Below are 15,399 nucleotides of genomic sequence, written 5' to 3'. Positions count from 1 at the left end.
AACAACAACAACAACAACTGAACATGTCATGATAGACAAACAGAATGAAAAAAAGGCATTTCTATTTTTGATTGTTTTTTCCAGGGGAGAGCGCGAACGCAGTCCCCCACACTTATAAATTGCGCACCCGAGTCGTCCACATTTGGGATGATCGCAGGGGTCAACCAAGCCGATGTGCAATGGAAAGGTCTCGCCCCGGGCCCACAGCCTTGCGGATCACTGTTAAGCCTGTGCCAGGTAAGTATGCCTGAAACTGCAGCTTCCTAACCATCACTACAAACATACACATCACCTCATTCAGGTGTCTTGTAAGCAAAACTTCACATATATTCCATTTCAGTTCAAACATTTTTATACTTCCCTGTACATGGCACTACATTCACCCGTTCGCTTTATGCAAAGATTATTGGTAGGAAGAACGAGACGGAAATGGCTTTATTTGCATTTTAGGCTGCATAGACATGCACCTTGCGCCAGGTACCCAGGGGAGGTAACTTCCATGTCAACACCCAAGTTTCCTTCCGGGTCCTATCTTTCTCCTTGGGAGCTACTCAGCAAAATAAACACAACAACAACAACAACAACAACAACAACAACAACAACAACTGAACATGTCATGATAGACAAACAGAATGAAAAAAAGGCATTTCTATTTTTGATTGTTTTTTCCAGGGGAGAGCGCGAACGCAGTCCCCCACACTTATAAATTGCGCACCCGAGTCGTCCACATTTGGGATGATCGCAGGGGTCAACCAAGCCGATGTGCAATGGAAAGGTCTCGCCCCGGGCCCACAGCCTTGCGGATCACTGTTAAGCCTGTGCCAGGTAAGTATGCCTGAAACTGCAGCTTCCTAACCATCACTACAAACATACACATCACCTCATTCAGGTGTCTTGTAAGCAAAACTTCACATATATTCCATTTCAGTTCAAACATTTTTATACTTCCCTGTACATGGCACTACATTCACCCGTTCGCTTTATGCAAAGATTATTGGTAGGAAGAACGAGACGGAAATGGCTTTATTTGCATTTTAGGCTGCATAGACATGCACCTTGCGCCAGGTACCCAGGGGAGGTAACTTCCATGTCAACACCCAAGTTTCCTTCCGGGTCCTATCTTTCTCCTTGGGAGCTACTCAGCAAAATAAACACATCATCATCAACAACAACAACAACAACAACAACAACAACAACAACTGAACATGTCATGATAGACAAACAGAATGAAAAAAAGGCATTTCTATTTTTGATTGTTTTTTCCAGGGGAGAGCGCGAACGCAGTCCCCCACACTTATAAATTGCGCACCCGAGTCGTCCACATTTGGGATGATCGCAGGGGTCAACCAAGCCGATGTGCAATGGAAAGGTCTCGCCCCGGGCCCACAGCCTTGCGGATCACTGTTAAGCCTGTGCCAGGTAAGTATGCCTGAAACTGCAGCTTCCTAACCATCACTACAAACATACACATCACCTCATTCAGGTGTCTTGTAAGCAAAACTTCACATATATTCCATTTCAGTTCAAACATTTTTATACTTCCCTGTACATGGCACTACATTCACCCGTTCGCTTTATGCAAAGATTATTGGTAGGAAGAACGAGACGGAAATGGCTTTATTTGCATTTTAGGCTGCATAGACATGCACCTTGCGCCAGGTACCCAGGGGAGGTAACTTCCATGTCAACACCCAAGTTTCCTTCCGGGTCCTATCTTTCTCCTTGGGAGCTACTCAGCAAAATAAACACATCATCATCAACAACAACAACAACAACAACAACAACAACAACAACAACTGAACATGTCATGATAGACAAACAGAATGAAAAAAAGGCATTTCTATTTTTGATTGTTTTTTCCAGGGGAGAGCGCGAACGCAGTCCCCCACACTTATAAATTGCGCACCCGAGTCGTCCACATTTGGGATGATCGCAGGGGTCAACCAAGCCGATGTGCAATGGAAAGGTCTCGCCCCGGGCCCACAGCCTTGCGGATCACTGTTAAGCCTGTGCCAGGTAAGTATGCCTGAAACTGCAGCTTCCTAACCATCACTACAAACATACACATCACCTCATTCAGGTGTCTTGTAAGCAAAACTTCACATATATTCCATTTCAGTTCAAACATTTTTATACTTCCCTGTACATGGCACTACATTCACCCGTTCGCTTTATGCAAAGATTATTGGTAGGAAGAACGAGACGGAAATGGCTTTATTTGCATTTTAGGCTGCATAGACATGCACCTTGCGCCAGGTACCCAGGGGAGGTAACTTCCATGTCAACACCCAAGTTTCCTTCCGGGTCCTATCTTTCTCCTTGGGAGCTACTCAGCAAAATAAACACATCATCATCAACAACAACAACAACAACAACAACAACAACAACTGAACATGTCATGATAGACAAACAGAATGAAAAAAAGGCATTTCTATTTTTGATTGTTTTTTCCAGGGGAGAGCGCGAACGCAGTCCCCCACACTTATAAATTGCGCACCCGAGTCGTCCACATTTGGGATGATCGCAGGGGTCAACCAAGCCGATGTGCAATGGAAAGGTCTCGCCCCGGGCCCACAGCCTTGCGGATCACTGTTAAGCCTGTGCCAGGTAAGTATGCCTGAAACTGCAGCTTCCTAACCATCACTACAAACATACACATCACCTCATTCAGGTGTCTTGTAAGCAAAACTTCACATATATTCCATTTCAGTTCAAACATTTTTATACTTCCCTGTACATGGCACTACATTCACCCGTTCGCTTTATGCAAAGATTATTGGTAGGAAGAACGAGACGGAAATGGCTTTATTTGCATTTTAGGCTGCATAGACATGCACCTTGCGCCAGGTACCCAGGGGAGGTAACTTCCATGTCAACACCCAAGTTTCCTTCCGGGTCCTATCTTTCTCCTTGGGAGCTACTCAGCAAAATAAACACAACAACAACAACAACAACAACAACAACAACAACAACAACTGAACATGTCATGATAGACAAACAGAATGAAAAAAAGGCATTTCTATTTTTGATTGTTTTTTCCAGGGGAGAGCGCGAACGCAGTCCCCCACACTTATAAATTGCGCACCCGAGTCGTCCACATTTGGGATGATCGCAGGGGTCAACCAAGCCGATGTGCAATGGAAAGGTCTCGCCCCGGGCCCACAGCCTTGCGGATCACTGTTAAGCCTGTGCCAGGTAAGTATGCCTGAAACTGCAGCTTCCTAACCATCACTACAAACATACACATCACCTCATTCAGGTGTCTTGTAAGCAAAACTTCACATATATTCCATTTCAGTTCAAACATTTTTATACTTCCCTGTACATGGCACTACATTCACCCGTTCGCTTTATGCAAAGATTATTGGTAGGAAGAACGAGACGGAAATGGCTTTATTTGCATTTTAGGCTGCATAGACATGCACCTTGCGCCGGGTACCCAGGGGAGGTAACTTCCATGTCAACACCCAAGTTTCCTTCCGGGTCCTATCTTTCTCCTTGGGAGCTACTCAGCAAAATAAACACATCATCATCAACAACAACAACAACAACAACAACAACAACAACAACAACAACTGAACATGTCATGATAGACAAACAGAATGAAAAAAAGGCATTTCTATTTTTGATTGTTTTTTCCAGGGGAGAGCGCGAACGCAGTCCCCCACACTTATAAATTGCGCACCCGAGTCGTCCACATTTGGGATGATCGCAGGGGTCAACCAAGCCGATGTGCAATGGAAAGGTCTCGCCCCGGGCCCACAGCCTTGCGGATCACTGTTAAGCCTGTGCCAGGTAAGTATGCCTGAAACTGCAGCTTCCTAACCATCACTACAAACATACACATCACCTCATTCAGGTGTCTTGTAAGCAAAACTTCACATATATTCCATTTCAGTTCAAACATTTTTATACTTCCCTGTACATGGCACTACATTCACCCGTTCGCTTTATGCAAAGATTATTGGTAGGAAGAACGAGACGGAAATGGCTTTATTTGCATTTTAGGCTGCATAGACATGCACCTTGCGCCAGGTACCCAGGGGAGGTAACTTCCATGTCAACACCCAAGTTTCCTTCCGGGTCCTATCTTTCTCCTTGGGAGCTACTCAGCAAAATAAACACATCATCATCAACAACAACAACAACAACAACAACAACAACAACAACTGAACATGTCATGATAGACAAACAGAATGAAAAAAAGGCATTTCTATTTTTGATTGTTTTTTCCAGGGGAGAGCGCGAACGCAGTCCCCCACACTTATAAATTGCGCACCCGAGTCGTCCACATTTGGGATGATCGCAGGGGTCAACCAAGCCGATGTGCAATGGAAAGGTCTCGCCCCGGGCCCACAGCCTTGCGGATCACTGTTAAGCCTGTGCCAGGTAAGTATGCCTGAAACTGCAGCTTCCTAACCATCACTACAAACATACACATCACCTCATTCAGGTGTCTTGTAAGCAAAACTTCACATATATTCCATTTCAGTTCAAACATTTTTATACTTCCCTGTACATGGCACTACATTCACCCGTTCGCTTTATGCAAAGATTATTGGTAGGAAGAACGAGACGGAAATGGCTTTATTTGCATTTTAGGCTGCATAGACATGCACCTTGCGCCAGGTACCCAGGGGAGGTAACTTCCATGTCAACACCCAAGTTTCCTTCCGGGTCCTATCTTTCTCCTTGGGAGCTACTCAGCAAAATAAACACATCATCATCAACAACAACAACAACAACAACAACAACAACAACAACTGAACATGTCATGATAGACAAACAGAATGAAAAAAAGGCATTTCTATTTTTGATTGTTTTTTCCAGGGGAGAGCGCGAACGCAGTCCCCCACACTTATAAATTGCGCACCCGAGTCGTCCACATTTGGGATGATCGCAGGGGTCAACCAAGCCGATGTGCAATGGAAAGGTCTCGCCCCGGGCCCACAGCCTTGCGGATCACTGTTAAGCCTGTGCCAGGTAAGTATGCCTGAAACTGCAGCTTCCTAACCATCACTACAAACATACACATCACCTCATTCAGGTGTCTTGTAAGCAAAACTTCACATATATTCCATTTCAGTTCAAACATTTTTATACTTCCCTGTACATGGCACTACATTCACCCGTTCGCTTTATGCAAAGATTATTGGTAGGAAGAACGAGACGGAAATGGCTTTATTTGCATTTTAGGCTGCATAGACATGCACCTTGCGCCAGGTACCCAGGGGAGGTAACTTCCATGTCAACACCCAAGTTTCCTTCCGGGTCCTATCTTTCTCCTTGGGAGCTACTCAGCAAAATAAACACATCATCATCAACAACAACAACAACAACAACAACAACAACAACAACTGAACATGTCATGATAGACAAACAGAATGAAAAAAAGGCATTTCTATTTTTGATTGTTTTTTCCAGGGGAGAGCGCGAACGCAGTCCCCCACACTTATAAATTGCGCACCCGAGTCGTCCACATTTGGGATGATCGCAGGGGTCAACCAAGCCGATGTGCAATGGAAAGGTCTCGCCCCGGGCCCACAGCCTTGCGGATCACTGTTAAGCCTGTGCCAGGTAAGTATGCCTGAAACTGCAGCTTCCTAACCATCACTACAAACATACACATCACCTCATTCAGGTGTCTTGTAAGCAAAACTTCACATATATTCCATTTCAGTTCAAACATTTTTATACTTCCCTGTACATGGCACTACATTCACCCGTTCGCTTTATGCAAAGATTATTGGTAGGAAGAACGAGACGGAAATGGCTTTATTTGCATTTTAGGCTGCATAGACATGCACCTTGCGCCAGGTACCCAGGGGAGGTAACTTCCATGTCAACACCCAAGTTTCCTTCCGGGTCCTATCTTTCTCCTTGGGAGCTACTCAGCAAAATAAACACATCATCATCAACAACAACAACAACAACAACAACAACAACAACAACAACTGAACATGTCATGATAGACAAACAGAATGAAAAAAAGGCATTTCTATTTTTGATTGTTTTTTCCAGGGGAGAGCGCGAACGCAGTCCCCCACACTTATAAATTGCGCACCCGAGTCGTCCACATTTGGGATGATCGCAGGGGTCAACCAAGCCGATGTGCAATGGAAAGGTCTCGCCCCGGGCCCACAGCCTTGCGGATCACTGTTAAGCCTGTGCCAGGTAAGTATGCCTGAAACTGCAGCTTCCTAACCATCACTACAAACATACACATCACCTCATTCAGGTGTCTTGTAAGCAAAACTTCACATATATTCCATTTCAGTTCAAACATTTTTATACTTCCCTGTACATGGCACTACATTCACCCGTTCGCTTTATGCAAAGATTATTGGTAGGAAGAACGAGACGGAAATGGCTTTATTTGCATTTTAGGCTGCATAGACATGCACCTTGCGCCAGGTACCCAGGGGAGGTAACTTCCATGTCAACACCCAAGTTTCCTTCCGGGTCCTATCTTTCTCCTTGGGAGCTACTCAGCAAAATAAACACATCATCATCAACAACAACAACAACAACAACAACAACAACAACAACAACAACTGAACATGTCATGATAGACAAACAGAATGAAAAAAAGGCATTTCTATTTTTGATTGTTTTTTCCAGGGGAGAGCGCGAACGCAGTCCCCCACACTTATAAATTGCGCACCCGAGTCGTCCACATTTGGGATGATCGCAGGGGTCAACCAAGCCGATGTGCAATGGAAAGGTCTCGCCCCGGGCCCACAGCCTTGCGGATCACTGTTAAGCCTGTGCCAGGTAAGTATGCCTGAAACTGCAGCTTCCTAACCATCACTACAAACATACACATCACCTCATTCAGGTGTCTTGTAAGCAAAACTTCACATATATTCCATTTCAGTTCAAACATTTTTATACTTCCCTGTACATGGCACTACATTCACCCGTTCGCTTTATGCAAAGATTATTGGTAGGAAGAACGAGACGGAAATGGCTTTATTTGCATTTTAGGCTGCATAGACATGCACCTTGCGCCAGGTACCCAGGGGAGGTAACTTCCATGTCAACACCCAAGTTTCCTTCCGGGTCCTATCTTTCTCCTTGGGAGCTACTCAGCAAAATAAACACATCATCATCAACAACAACAACAACAACAACAACAACAACAACAACTGAACATGTCATGATAGACAAACAGAATGAAAAAAAGGCATTTCTATTTTTGATTGTTTTTTCCAGGGGAGAGCGCGAACGCAGTCCCCCACACTTATAAATTGCGCACCCGAGTCGTCCACATTTGGGATGATCGCAGGGGTCAACCAAGCCGATGTGCAATGGAAAGGTCTCGCCCCGGGCCCACAGCCTTGCGGATCACTGTTAAGCCTGTGCCAGGTAAGTATGCCTGAAACTGCAGCTTCCTAACCATCACTACAAACATACACATCACCTCATTCAGGTGTCTTGTAAGCAAAACTTCACATATATTCCATTTCAGTTCAAACATTTTTATACTTCCCTGTACATGGCACTACATTCACCCGTTCGCTTTATGCAAAGATTATTGGTAGGAAGAACGAGACGGAAATGGCTTTATTTGCATTTTAGGCTGCATAGACATGCACCTTGCGCCAGGTACCCAGGGGAGGTAACTTCCATGTCAACACCCAAGTTTCCTTCCGGGTCCTATCTTTCTCCTTGGGAGCTACTCAGCAAAATAAACACATCATCATCAACAACAACAACAACAACAACAACAACAACAACAACTGAACATGTCATGATAGACAAACAGAATGAAAAAAAGGCATTTCTATTTTTGATTGTTTTTTCCAGGGGAGAGCGCGAACGCAGTCCCCCACACTTATAAATTGCGCACCCGAGTCGTCCACATTTGGGATGATCGCAGGGGTCAACCAAGCCGATGTGCAATGGAAAGGTCTCGCCCCGGGCCCACAGCCTTGCGGATCACTGTTAAGCCTGTGCCAGGTAAGTATGCCTGAAACTGCAGCTTCCTAACCATCACTACAAACATACACATCACCTCATTCAGGTGTCTTGTAAGCAAAACTTCACATATATTCCATTTCAGTTCAAACATTTTTATACTTCCCTGTACATGGCACTACATTCACCCGTTCGCTTTATGCAAAGATTATTGGTAGGAAGAACGAGACGGAAATGGCTTTATTTGCATTTTAGGCTGCATAGACATGCACCTTGCGCCAGGTACCCAGGGGAGGTAACTTCCATGTCAACACCCAAGTTTCCTTCCGGGTCCTATCTTTCTCCTTGGGAGCTACTCAGCAAAATAAACACATCATCATCAACAACAACAACAACAACAACAACAACAACAACAACAACAACTGAACATGTCATGATAGACAAACAGAATGAAAAAAAGGCATTTCTATTTTTGATTGTTTTTTCCAGGGGAGAGCGCGAACGCAGTCCCCCACACTTATAAATTGCGCACCCGAGTCGTCCACATTTGGGATGATCGCAGGGGTCAACCAAGCCGATGTGCAATGGAAAGGTCTCGCCCCGGGCCCACAGCCTTGCGGATCACTGTTAAGCCTGTGCCAGGTAAGTATGCCTGAAACTGCAGCTTCCTAACCATCACTACAAACATACACATCACCTCATTCAGGTGTCTTGTAAGCAAAACTTCACATATATTCCATTTCAGTTCAAACATTTTTATACTTCCCTGTACATGGCACTACATTCACCCGTTCGCTTTATGCAAAGATTATTGGTAGGAAGAACGAGACGGAAATGGCTTTATTTGCATTTTAGGCTGCATAGACATGCACCTTGCGCCAGGTACCCAGGGGAGGTAACTTCCATGTCAACACCCAAGTTTCCTTCCGGGTCCTATCTTTCTCCTTGGGAGCTACTCAGCAAAATAAACACATCATCATCAACAACAACAACAACAACAACAACAACAACAACAACTGAACATGTCATGATAGACAAACAGAATGAAAAAAAGGCATTTCTATTTTTGATTGTTTTTTCCAGGGGAGAGCGCGAACGCAGTCCCCCACACTTATAAATTGCGCACCCGAGTCGTCCACATTTGGGATGATCGCAGGGGTCAACCAAGCCGATGTGCAATGGAAAGGTCTCGCCCCGGGCCCACAGCCTTGCGGATCACTGTTAAGCCTGTGCCAGGTAAGTATGCCTGAAACTGCAGCTTCCTAACCATCACTACAAACATACACATCACCTCATTCAGGTGTCTTGTAAGCAAAACTTCACATATATTCCATTTCAGTTCAAACATTTTTATACTTCCCTGTACATGGCACTACATTCACCCGTTCGCTTTATGCAAAGATTATTGGTAGGAAGAACGAGACGGAAATGGCTTTATTTGCATTTTAGGCTGCATAGACATGCACCTTGCGCCAGGTACCCAGGGGAGGTAACTTCCATGTCAACACCCAAGTTTCCTTCCGGGTCCTATCTTTCTCCTTGGGAGCTACTCAGCAAAATAAACACATCATCATCAACAACAACAACAACAACAACAACAACAACAACAACTGAACATGTCATGATAGACAAACAGAATGAAAAAAAGGCATTTCTATTTTTGATTGTTTTTTCCAGGGGAGAGCGCGAACGCAGTCCCCCACACTTATAAATTGCGCACCCGAGTCGTCCACATTTGGGATGATCGCAGGGGTCAACCAAGCCGATGTGCAATGGAAAGGTCTCGCCCCGGGCCCACAGCCTTGCGGATCACTGTTAAGCCTGTGCCAGGTAAGTATGCCTGAAACTGCAGCTTCCTAACCATCACTACAAACATACACATCACCTCATTCAGGTGTCTTGTAAGCAAAACTTCACATATATTCCATTTCAGTTCAAACATTTTTATACTTCCCTGTACATGGCACTACATTCACCCGTTCGCTTTATGCAAAGATTATTGGTAGGAAGAACGAGACGGAAATGGCTTTATTTGCATTTTAGGCTGCATAGACATGCACCTTGCGCCAGGTACCCAGGGGAGGTAACTTCCATGTCAACACCCAAGTTTCCTTCCGGGTCCTATCTTTCTCCTTGGGAGCTACTCAGCAAAATAAACACATCATCATCAACAACAACAACAACAACAACAACAACAACAACAACTGAACATGTCATGATAGACAAACAGAATGAAAAAAAGGCATTTCTATTTTTGATTGTTTTTTCCAGGGGAGAGCGCGAACGCAGTCCCCCACACTTATAAATTGCGCACCCGAGTCGTCCACATTTGGGATGATCGCAGGGGTCAACCAAGCCGATGTGCAATGGAAAGGTCTCGCCCCGGGCCCACAGCCTTGCGGATCACTGTTAAGCCTGTGCCAGGTAAGTATGCCTGAAACTGCAGCTTCCTAACCATCACTACAAACATACACATCACCTCATTCAGGTGTCTTGTAAGCAAAACTTCACATATATTCCATTTCAGTTCAAACATTTTTATACTTCCCTGTACATGGCACTACATTCACCCGTTCGCTTTATGCAAAGATTATTGGTAGGAAGAACGAGACGGAAATGGCTTTATTTGCATTTTAGGCTGCATAGACATGCACCTTGCGCCAGGTACCCAGGGGAGGTAACTTCCATGTCAACACCCAAGTTTCCTTCCGGGTCCTATCTTTCTCCTTGGGAGCTACTCAGCAAAATAAACACATCATCATCAACAACAACAACAACAACAACAACAACAACAACAACAACTGAACATGTCATGATAGACAAACAGAATGAAAAAAAGGCATTTCTATTTTTGATTGTTTTTTCCAGGGGAGAGCGCGAACGCAGTCCCCCACACTTATAAATTGCGCACCCGAGTCGTCCACATTTGGGATGATCGCAGGGGTCAACCAAGCCGATGTGCAATGGAAAGGTCTCGCCCCGGGCCCACAGCCTTGCGGATCACTGTTAAGCCTGTGCCAGGTAAGTATGCCTGAAACTGCAGCTTCCTAACCATCACTACAAACATACACATCACCTCATTCAGGTGTCTTGTAAGCAAAACTTCACATATATTCCATTTCAGTTCAAACATTTTTATACTTCCCTGTACATGGCACTACATTCACCCGTTCGCTTTATGCAAAGATTATTGGTAGGAAGAACGAGACGGAAATGGCTTTATTTGCATTTTAGGCTGCATAGACATGCACCTTGCGCCAGGTACCCAGGGGAGGTAACTTCCATGTCAACACCCAAGTTTCCTTCCGGGTCCTATCTTTCTCCTTGGGAGCTACTCAGCAAAATAAACACATCATCATCAACAACAACAACAACAACAACAACAACAACAACAACTGAACATGTCATGATAGACAAACAGAATGAAAAAAAGGCATTTCTATTTTTGATTGTTTTTTCCAGGGGAGAGCGCGAACGCAGTCCCCCACACTTATAAATTGCGCACCCGAGTCGTCCACATTTGGGATGATCGCAGGGGTCAACCAAGCCGATGTGCAATGGAAAGGTCTCGCCCCGGGCCCACAGCCTTGCGGATCACTGTTAAGCCTGTGCCAGGTAAGTATGCCTGAAACTGCAGCTTCCTAACCATCACTACAAACATACACATCACCTCATTCAGGTGTCTTGTAAGCAAAACTTCACATATATTCCATTTCAGTTCAAACATTTTTATACTTCCCTGTACATGGCACTACATTCACCCGTTCGCTTTATGCAAAGATTATTGGTAGGAAGAACGAGACGGAAATGGCTTTATTTGCATTTTAGGCTGCATAGACATGCACCTTGCGCCAGGTACCCAGGGGAGGTAACTTCCATGTCAACACCCAAGTTTCCTTCCGGGTCCTATCTTTCTCCTTGGGAGCTACTCAGCAAAATAAACACAACAACAACAACAACAACAACAACAACAACAACAACTGAACATGTCATGATAGACAAACAGAATGAAAAAAAGGCATTTCTATTTTTGATTGTTTTTTCCAGGGGAGAGCGCGAACGCAGTCCCCCACACTTATAAATTGCGCACCCGAGTCGTCCACATTTGGGATGATCGCAGGGGTCAACCAAGCCGATGTGCAATGGAAAGGTCTCGCCCCGGGCCCACAGCCTTGCGGATCACTGTTAAGCCTGTGCCAGGTAAGTATGCCTGAAACTGCAGCTTCCTAACCATCACTACAAACATACACATCACCTCATTCAGGTGTCTTGTAAGCAAAACTTCACATATATTCCATTTCAGTTCAAACATTTTTATACTTCCCTGTACATGGCACTACATTCACCCGTTCGCTTTATGCAAAGATTATTGGTAGGAAGAACGAGACGGAAATGGCTTTATTTGCATTTTAGGCTGCATAGACATGCACCTTGCGCCAGGTACCCAGGGGAGGTAACTTCCATGTCAACACCCAAGTTTCCTTCCGGGTCCTATCTTTCTCCTTGGGAGCTACTCAGCAAAATAAACACATCATCATCAACAACAACAACAACAACAACAACAACAACAACAACTGAACATGTCATGATAGACAAACAGAATGAAAAAAAGGCATTTCTATTTTTGATTGTTTTTTCCAGGGGAGAGCGCGAACGCAGTCCCCCACACTTATAAATTGCGCACCCGAGTCGTCCACATTTGGGATGATCGCAGGGGTCAACCAAGCCGATGTGCAATGGAAAGGTCTCGCCCCGGGCCCACAGCCTTGCGGATCACTGTTAAGCCTGTGCCAGGTAAGTATGCCTGAAACTGCAGCTTCCTAACCATCACTACAAACATACACATCACCTCATTCAGGTGTCTTGTAAGCAAAACTTCACATATATTCCATTTCAGTTCAAACATTTTTATACTTCCCTGTACATGGCACTACATTCACCCGTTCGCTTTATGCAAAGATTATTGGTAGGAAGAACGAGACGGAAATGGCTTTATTTGCATTTTAGGCAGCATAGACATGCACCTTGCGCCAGGTACCCAGGGGAGGTAACTTCCATGTCAACACCCAAGTTTCCTTCCGGGTCCTATCTTTCTCCTTGGGAGCTACTCAGCAAAATAAACACATCATCATCAACAACAACAACAACAACAACAACAACAACAACAACAACTGAACATGTCATGATAGACAAACAGAATGAAAAAAAGGCATTTCTATTTTTGATTGTTTTTTCCAGGGGAGAGCGCGAACGCAGTCCCCCACACTTATAAATTGCGCACCCGAGTCGTCCACATTTGGGATGATCGCAGGGGTCAACCAAGCCGATGTGCAATGGAAAGGTCTCGCCCCGGGCCCACAGCCTTGCGGATCACTGTTAAGCCTGTGCCAGGTAAGTATGCCTGAAACTGCAGCTTCCTAACCATCACTACAAACATACACATCACCTCATTCAGGTGTCTTGTAAGCAAAACTTCACATATATTCCATTTCAGTTCAAACATTTTTATACTTCCCTGTACATGGCACTACATTCACCCGTTCGCTTTATGCAAAGATTATTGGTAGGAAGAACGAGACGGAAATGGCTTTATTTGCATTTTAGGCTGCATAGACATGCACCTTGCGCCAGGTACCCAGGGGAGGTAACTTCCATGTCAACACCCAAGTTTCCTTCCGGGTCCTATCTTTCTCCTTGGGAGCTACTCAGCAAAATAAACACATCATCATCAACAACAACAACAACAACAACAACAACAACAACAACTGAACATGTCATGATAGACAAACAGAATGAAAAAAAGGCATTTCTATTTTTGATTGTTTTTTCCAGGGGAGAGCGCGAACGCAGTCCCCCACACTTATAAATTGCGCACCCGAGTCGTCCACATTTGGGATGATCGCAGGGGTCAACCAAGCCGATGTGCAATGGAAAGGTCTCGCCCCGGGCCCACAGCCTTGCGGATCACTGTTAAGCCTGTGCCAGGTAAGTATGCCTGAAACTGCAGCTTCCTAACCATCACTACAAACATACACATCACCTCATTCAGGTGTCTTGTAAGCAAAACTTCACATATATTCCATTTCAGTTCAAACATTTTTATACTTCCCTGTACATGGCACTACATTCACCCGTTCGCTTTATGCAAAGATTATTGGTAGGAAGAACGAGACGGAAATGGCTTTATTTGCATTTTAGGCTGCATAGACATGCACCTTGCGCCAGGTACCCAGGGGAGGTAACTTCCATGTCAACACCCAAGTTTCCTTCCGGGTCCTATCTTTCTCCTTGGGAGCTACTCAGCAAAATAAACACATCATCATCAACAACAACAACAACAACAACAACAACAACAACAACAACAACAACTGAACATGTCATGATAGACAAACAGAATGAAAAAAAGGCATTTCTATTTTTGATTGTTTTTTCCAGGGGAGAGCGCGAACGCAGTCCCCCACACTTATAAATTGCGCACCCGAGTCGTCCACATTTGGGATGATCGCAGGGGTCAACCAAGCCGATGTGCAATGGAAAGGTCTCGCCCCGGGCCCACAGCCTTGCGGATCACTGTTAAGCCTGTGCCAGGTAAGTATGCCTGAAACTGCAGCTTCCTAACCATCACTACAAACATACACATCACCTCATTCAGGTGTCTTGTAAGCAAAACTTCACATATATTCCATTTCAGTTCAAACATTTTTATACTTCCCTGTACATGGCACTACATTCACCCGTTCGCTTTATGCAAAGATTATTGGTAGGAAGAACGAGACGGAAATGGCTTTATTTGCATTTTAGGCTGCATAGACATGCACCTTGCGCCAGGTACCCAGGGGAGGTAACTTCCATGTCAACACCCAAGTTTCCTTCCGGGTCCTATCTTTCTCCTTGGGAGCTACTCAGCAAAATAAACACATCATCATCAACAACAACAACAACAACAACAACAACAACAACAACTGAACATGTCATGATAGACAAACAGAATGAAAAAAAGGCATTTCTATTTTTGATTGTTTTTTCCAGGGGAGAGCGCGAACGCAGTCCCCCACACTTATAAATTGCGCACCCGAGTCGTCCACATTTGGGATGATCGCAGGGGTCAACCAAGCCGATGTGCAATGGAAAGGTCTCGCCCCGGGCCCACAGCCTTGCGGATCACTGTTAAGCCTGTGCCAGGTAAGTATGCCTGAAACTGCAGCTTCCTAACCATCACTACAAACATACACATCACCTCATTCAGGTGTCTTGTAAGCAAAACTTCACATATATTCCATTTCAGTTCAAACATTTTTATACTTCCCTGTACATGGCACTACATTCACCCGTTCGCTTTATGCAAAGATTATTGGTAGGAAGAACGAGACGGAAATGGCTTTATTTGCATTTTAGGCTGCATAGACATGCACCTTGCGCCAGGTACCCAGGGGAGGTAACTTCCATGTCAACACCCAAGTTTCCTTCCGGGTCCTATCT

The 15,399-nt window shown here is 44.8% G+C and overlaps 26 non-coding genes across 26 annotated transcripts; all 26 read right to left on the bottom strand.

Moving 5' to 3' along the window:
* Nucleotides 1–81: 81 nt before the first annotated feature.
* Nucleotides 82–245, bottom strand: LOC125380838. The gene has a single exon (XR_007221490.1). It is a non-coding gene; the product is annotated as a U1 spliceosomal RNA (small nuclear RNA).
* Nucleotides 246–669: 424 nt separating this feature from the next.
* On the bottom strand, nt 670–833 carry LOC125380837. The gene has a single exon (XR_007221489.1). It is a non-coding gene; the product is annotated as a U1 spliceosomal RNA (small nuclear RNA).
* Nucleotides 834–1,263: 430 nt separating this feature from the next.
* On the bottom strand, nt 1,264–1,427 carry LOC125380836. The gene has a single exon (XR_007221488.1). It is a non-coding gene; the product is annotated as a U1 spliceosomal RNA (small nuclear RNA).
* A 433-nt stretch (nt 1,428–1,860) lies between these two features.
* On the bottom strand, nt 1,861–2,024 carry LOC125380835. Its single transcript, XR_007221487.1, has one exon. It is a non-coding gene; the product is annotated as a U1 spliceosomal RNA (small nuclear RNA).
* Nucleotides 2,025–2,451: 427 nt separating this feature from the next.
* LOC125380834 lies at nt 2,452–2,615 on the bottom strand. The gene has a single exon (XR_007221486.1). It is a non-coding gene; the product is annotated as a U1 spliceosomal RNA (small nuclear RNA).
* A 424-nt stretch (nt 2,616–3,039) lies between these two features.
* Nucleotides 3,040–3,203, bottom strand: LOC125380832. Its single transcript, XR_007221484.1, has one exon. It is a non-coding gene; the product is annotated as a U1 spliceosomal RNA (small nuclear RNA).
* A 436-nt stretch (nt 3,204–3,639) lies between these two features.
* On the bottom strand, nt 3,640–3,803 carry LOC125380831. The gene has a single exon (XR_007221483.1). It is a non-coding gene; the product is annotated as a U1 spliceosomal RNA (small nuclear RNA).
* Nucleotides 3,804–4,233: 430 nt separating this feature from the next.
* LOC125380830 lies at nt 4,234–4,397 on the bottom strand. Its single transcript, XR_007221482.1, has one exon. It is a non-coding gene; the product is annotated as a U1 spliceosomal RNA (small nuclear RNA).
* A 430-nt stretch (nt 4,398–4,827) lies between these two features.
* LOC125380829 lies at nt 4,828–4,991 on the bottom strand. Its single transcript, XR_007221481.1, has one exon. It is a non-coding gene; the product is annotated as a U1 spliceosomal RNA (small nuclear RNA).
* Nucleotides 4,992–5,421: 430 nt separating this feature from the next.
* On the bottom strand, nt 5,422–5,585 carry LOC125380828. The gene has a single exon (XR_007221480.1). It is a non-coding gene; the product is annotated as a U1 spliceosomal RNA (small nuclear RNA).
* A 433-nt stretch (nt 5,586–6,018) lies between these two features.
* LOC125380827 lies at nt 6,019–6,182 on the bottom strand. The gene has a single exon (XR_007221479.1). It is a non-coding gene; the product is annotated as a U1 spliceosomal RNA (small nuclear RNA).
* A 436-nt stretch (nt 6,183–6,618) lies between these two features.
* On the bottom strand, nt 6,619–6,782 carry LOC125380826. Its single transcript, XR_007221478.1, has one exon. It is a non-coding gene; the product is annotated as a U1 spliceosomal RNA (small nuclear RNA).
* A 430-nt stretch (nt 6,783–7,212) lies between these two features.
* On the bottom strand, nt 7,213–7,376 carry LOC125380825. Its single transcript, XR_007221477.1, has one exon. It is a non-coding gene; the product is annotated as a U1 spliceosomal RNA (small nuclear RNA).
* Nucleotides 7,377–7,806: 430 nt separating this feature from the next.
* Nucleotides 7,807–7,970, bottom strand: LOC125380824. The gene has a single exon (XR_007221476.1). It is a non-coding gene; the product is annotated as a U1 spliceosomal RNA (small nuclear RNA).
* A 436-nt stretch (nt 7,971–8,406) lies between these two features.
* LOC125380823 lies at nt 8,407–8,570 on the bottom strand. Its single transcript, XR_007221475.1, has one exon. It is a non-coding gene; the product is annotated as a U1 spliceosomal RNA (small nuclear RNA).
* A 430-nt stretch (nt 8,571–9,000) lies between these two features.
* Nucleotides 9,001–9,164, bottom strand: LOC125380821. The gene has a single exon (XR_007221473.1). It is a non-coding gene; the product is annotated as a U1 spliceosomal RNA (small nuclear RNA).
* A 430-nt stretch (nt 9,165–9,594) lies between these two features.
* Nucleotides 9,595–9,758, bottom strand: LOC125380820. The gene has a single exon (XR_007221472.1). It is a non-coding gene; the product is annotated as a U1 spliceosomal RNA (small nuclear RNA).
* Nucleotides 9,759–10,188: 430 nt separating this feature from the next.
* Nucleotides 10,189–10,352, bottom strand: LOC125380819. The gene has a single exon (XR_007221471.1). It is a non-coding gene; the product is annotated as a U1 spliceosomal RNA (small nuclear RNA).
* Nucleotides 10,353–10,785: 433 nt separating this feature from the next.
* Nucleotides 10,786–10,949, bottom strand: LOC125380818. Its single transcript, XR_007221470.1, has one exon. It is a non-coding gene; the product is annotated as a U1 spliceosomal RNA (small nuclear RNA).
* Nucleotides 10,950–11,379: 430 nt separating this feature from the next.
* LOC125380817 lies at nt 11,380–11,543 on the bottom strand. Its single transcript, XR_007221469.1, has one exon. It is a non-coding gene; the product is annotated as a U1 spliceosomal RNA (small nuclear RNA).
* A 421-nt stretch (nt 11,544–11,964) lies between these two features.
* Nucleotides 11,965–12,128, bottom strand: LOC125380816. Its single transcript, XR_007221468.1, has one exon. It is a non-coding gene; the product is annotated as a U1 spliceosomal RNA (small nuclear RNA).
* A 430-nt stretch (nt 12,129–12,558) lies between these two features.
* Nucleotides 12,559–12,722, bottom strand: LOC125380815. The gene has a single exon (XR_007221467.1). It is a non-coding gene; the product is annotated as a U1 spliceosomal RNA (small nuclear RNA).
* Nucleotides 12,723–13,155: 433 nt separating this feature from the next.
* LOC125380814 lies at nt 13,156–13,319 on the bottom strand. Its single transcript, XR_007221466.1, has one exon. It is a non-coding gene; the product is annotated as a U1 spliceosomal RNA (small nuclear RNA).
* Nucleotides 13,320–13,749: 430 nt separating this feature from the next.
* LOC125380813 lies at nt 13,750–13,913 on the bottom strand. The gene has a single exon (XR_007221465.1). It is a non-coding gene; the product is annotated as a U1 spliceosomal RNA (small nuclear RNA).
* Nucleotides 13,914–14,352: 439 nt separating this feature from the next.
* LOC125380812 lies at nt 14,353–14,516 on the bottom strand. Its single transcript, XR_007221464.1, has one exon. It is a non-coding gene; the product is annotated as a U1 spliceosomal RNA (small nuclear RNA).
* Nucleotides 14,517–14,946: 430 nt separating this feature from the next.
* LOC125380810 lies at nt 14,947–15,110 on the bottom strand. Its single transcript, XR_007221462.1, has one exon. It is a non-coding gene; the product is annotated as a U1 spliceosomal RNA (small nuclear RNA).
* Nucleotides 15,111–15,399: the final 289 nt, after the last annotated feature.

This window comes from Haliotis rufescens, unplaced genomic scaffold (assembly GCF_023055435.1).
Source record: "Haliotis rufescens isolate VD_foot unplaced genomic scaffold, xgHalRufe1.0.p SCAF_156, whole genome shotgun sequence".
Taxonomy (NCBI): Eukaryota; Metazoa; Mollusca; class Gastropoda; order Lepetellida; family Haliotidae; genus Haliotis; species Haliotis rufescens.
This window is presented reverse-complemented; position numbering and strand designations above follow the sequence as displayed.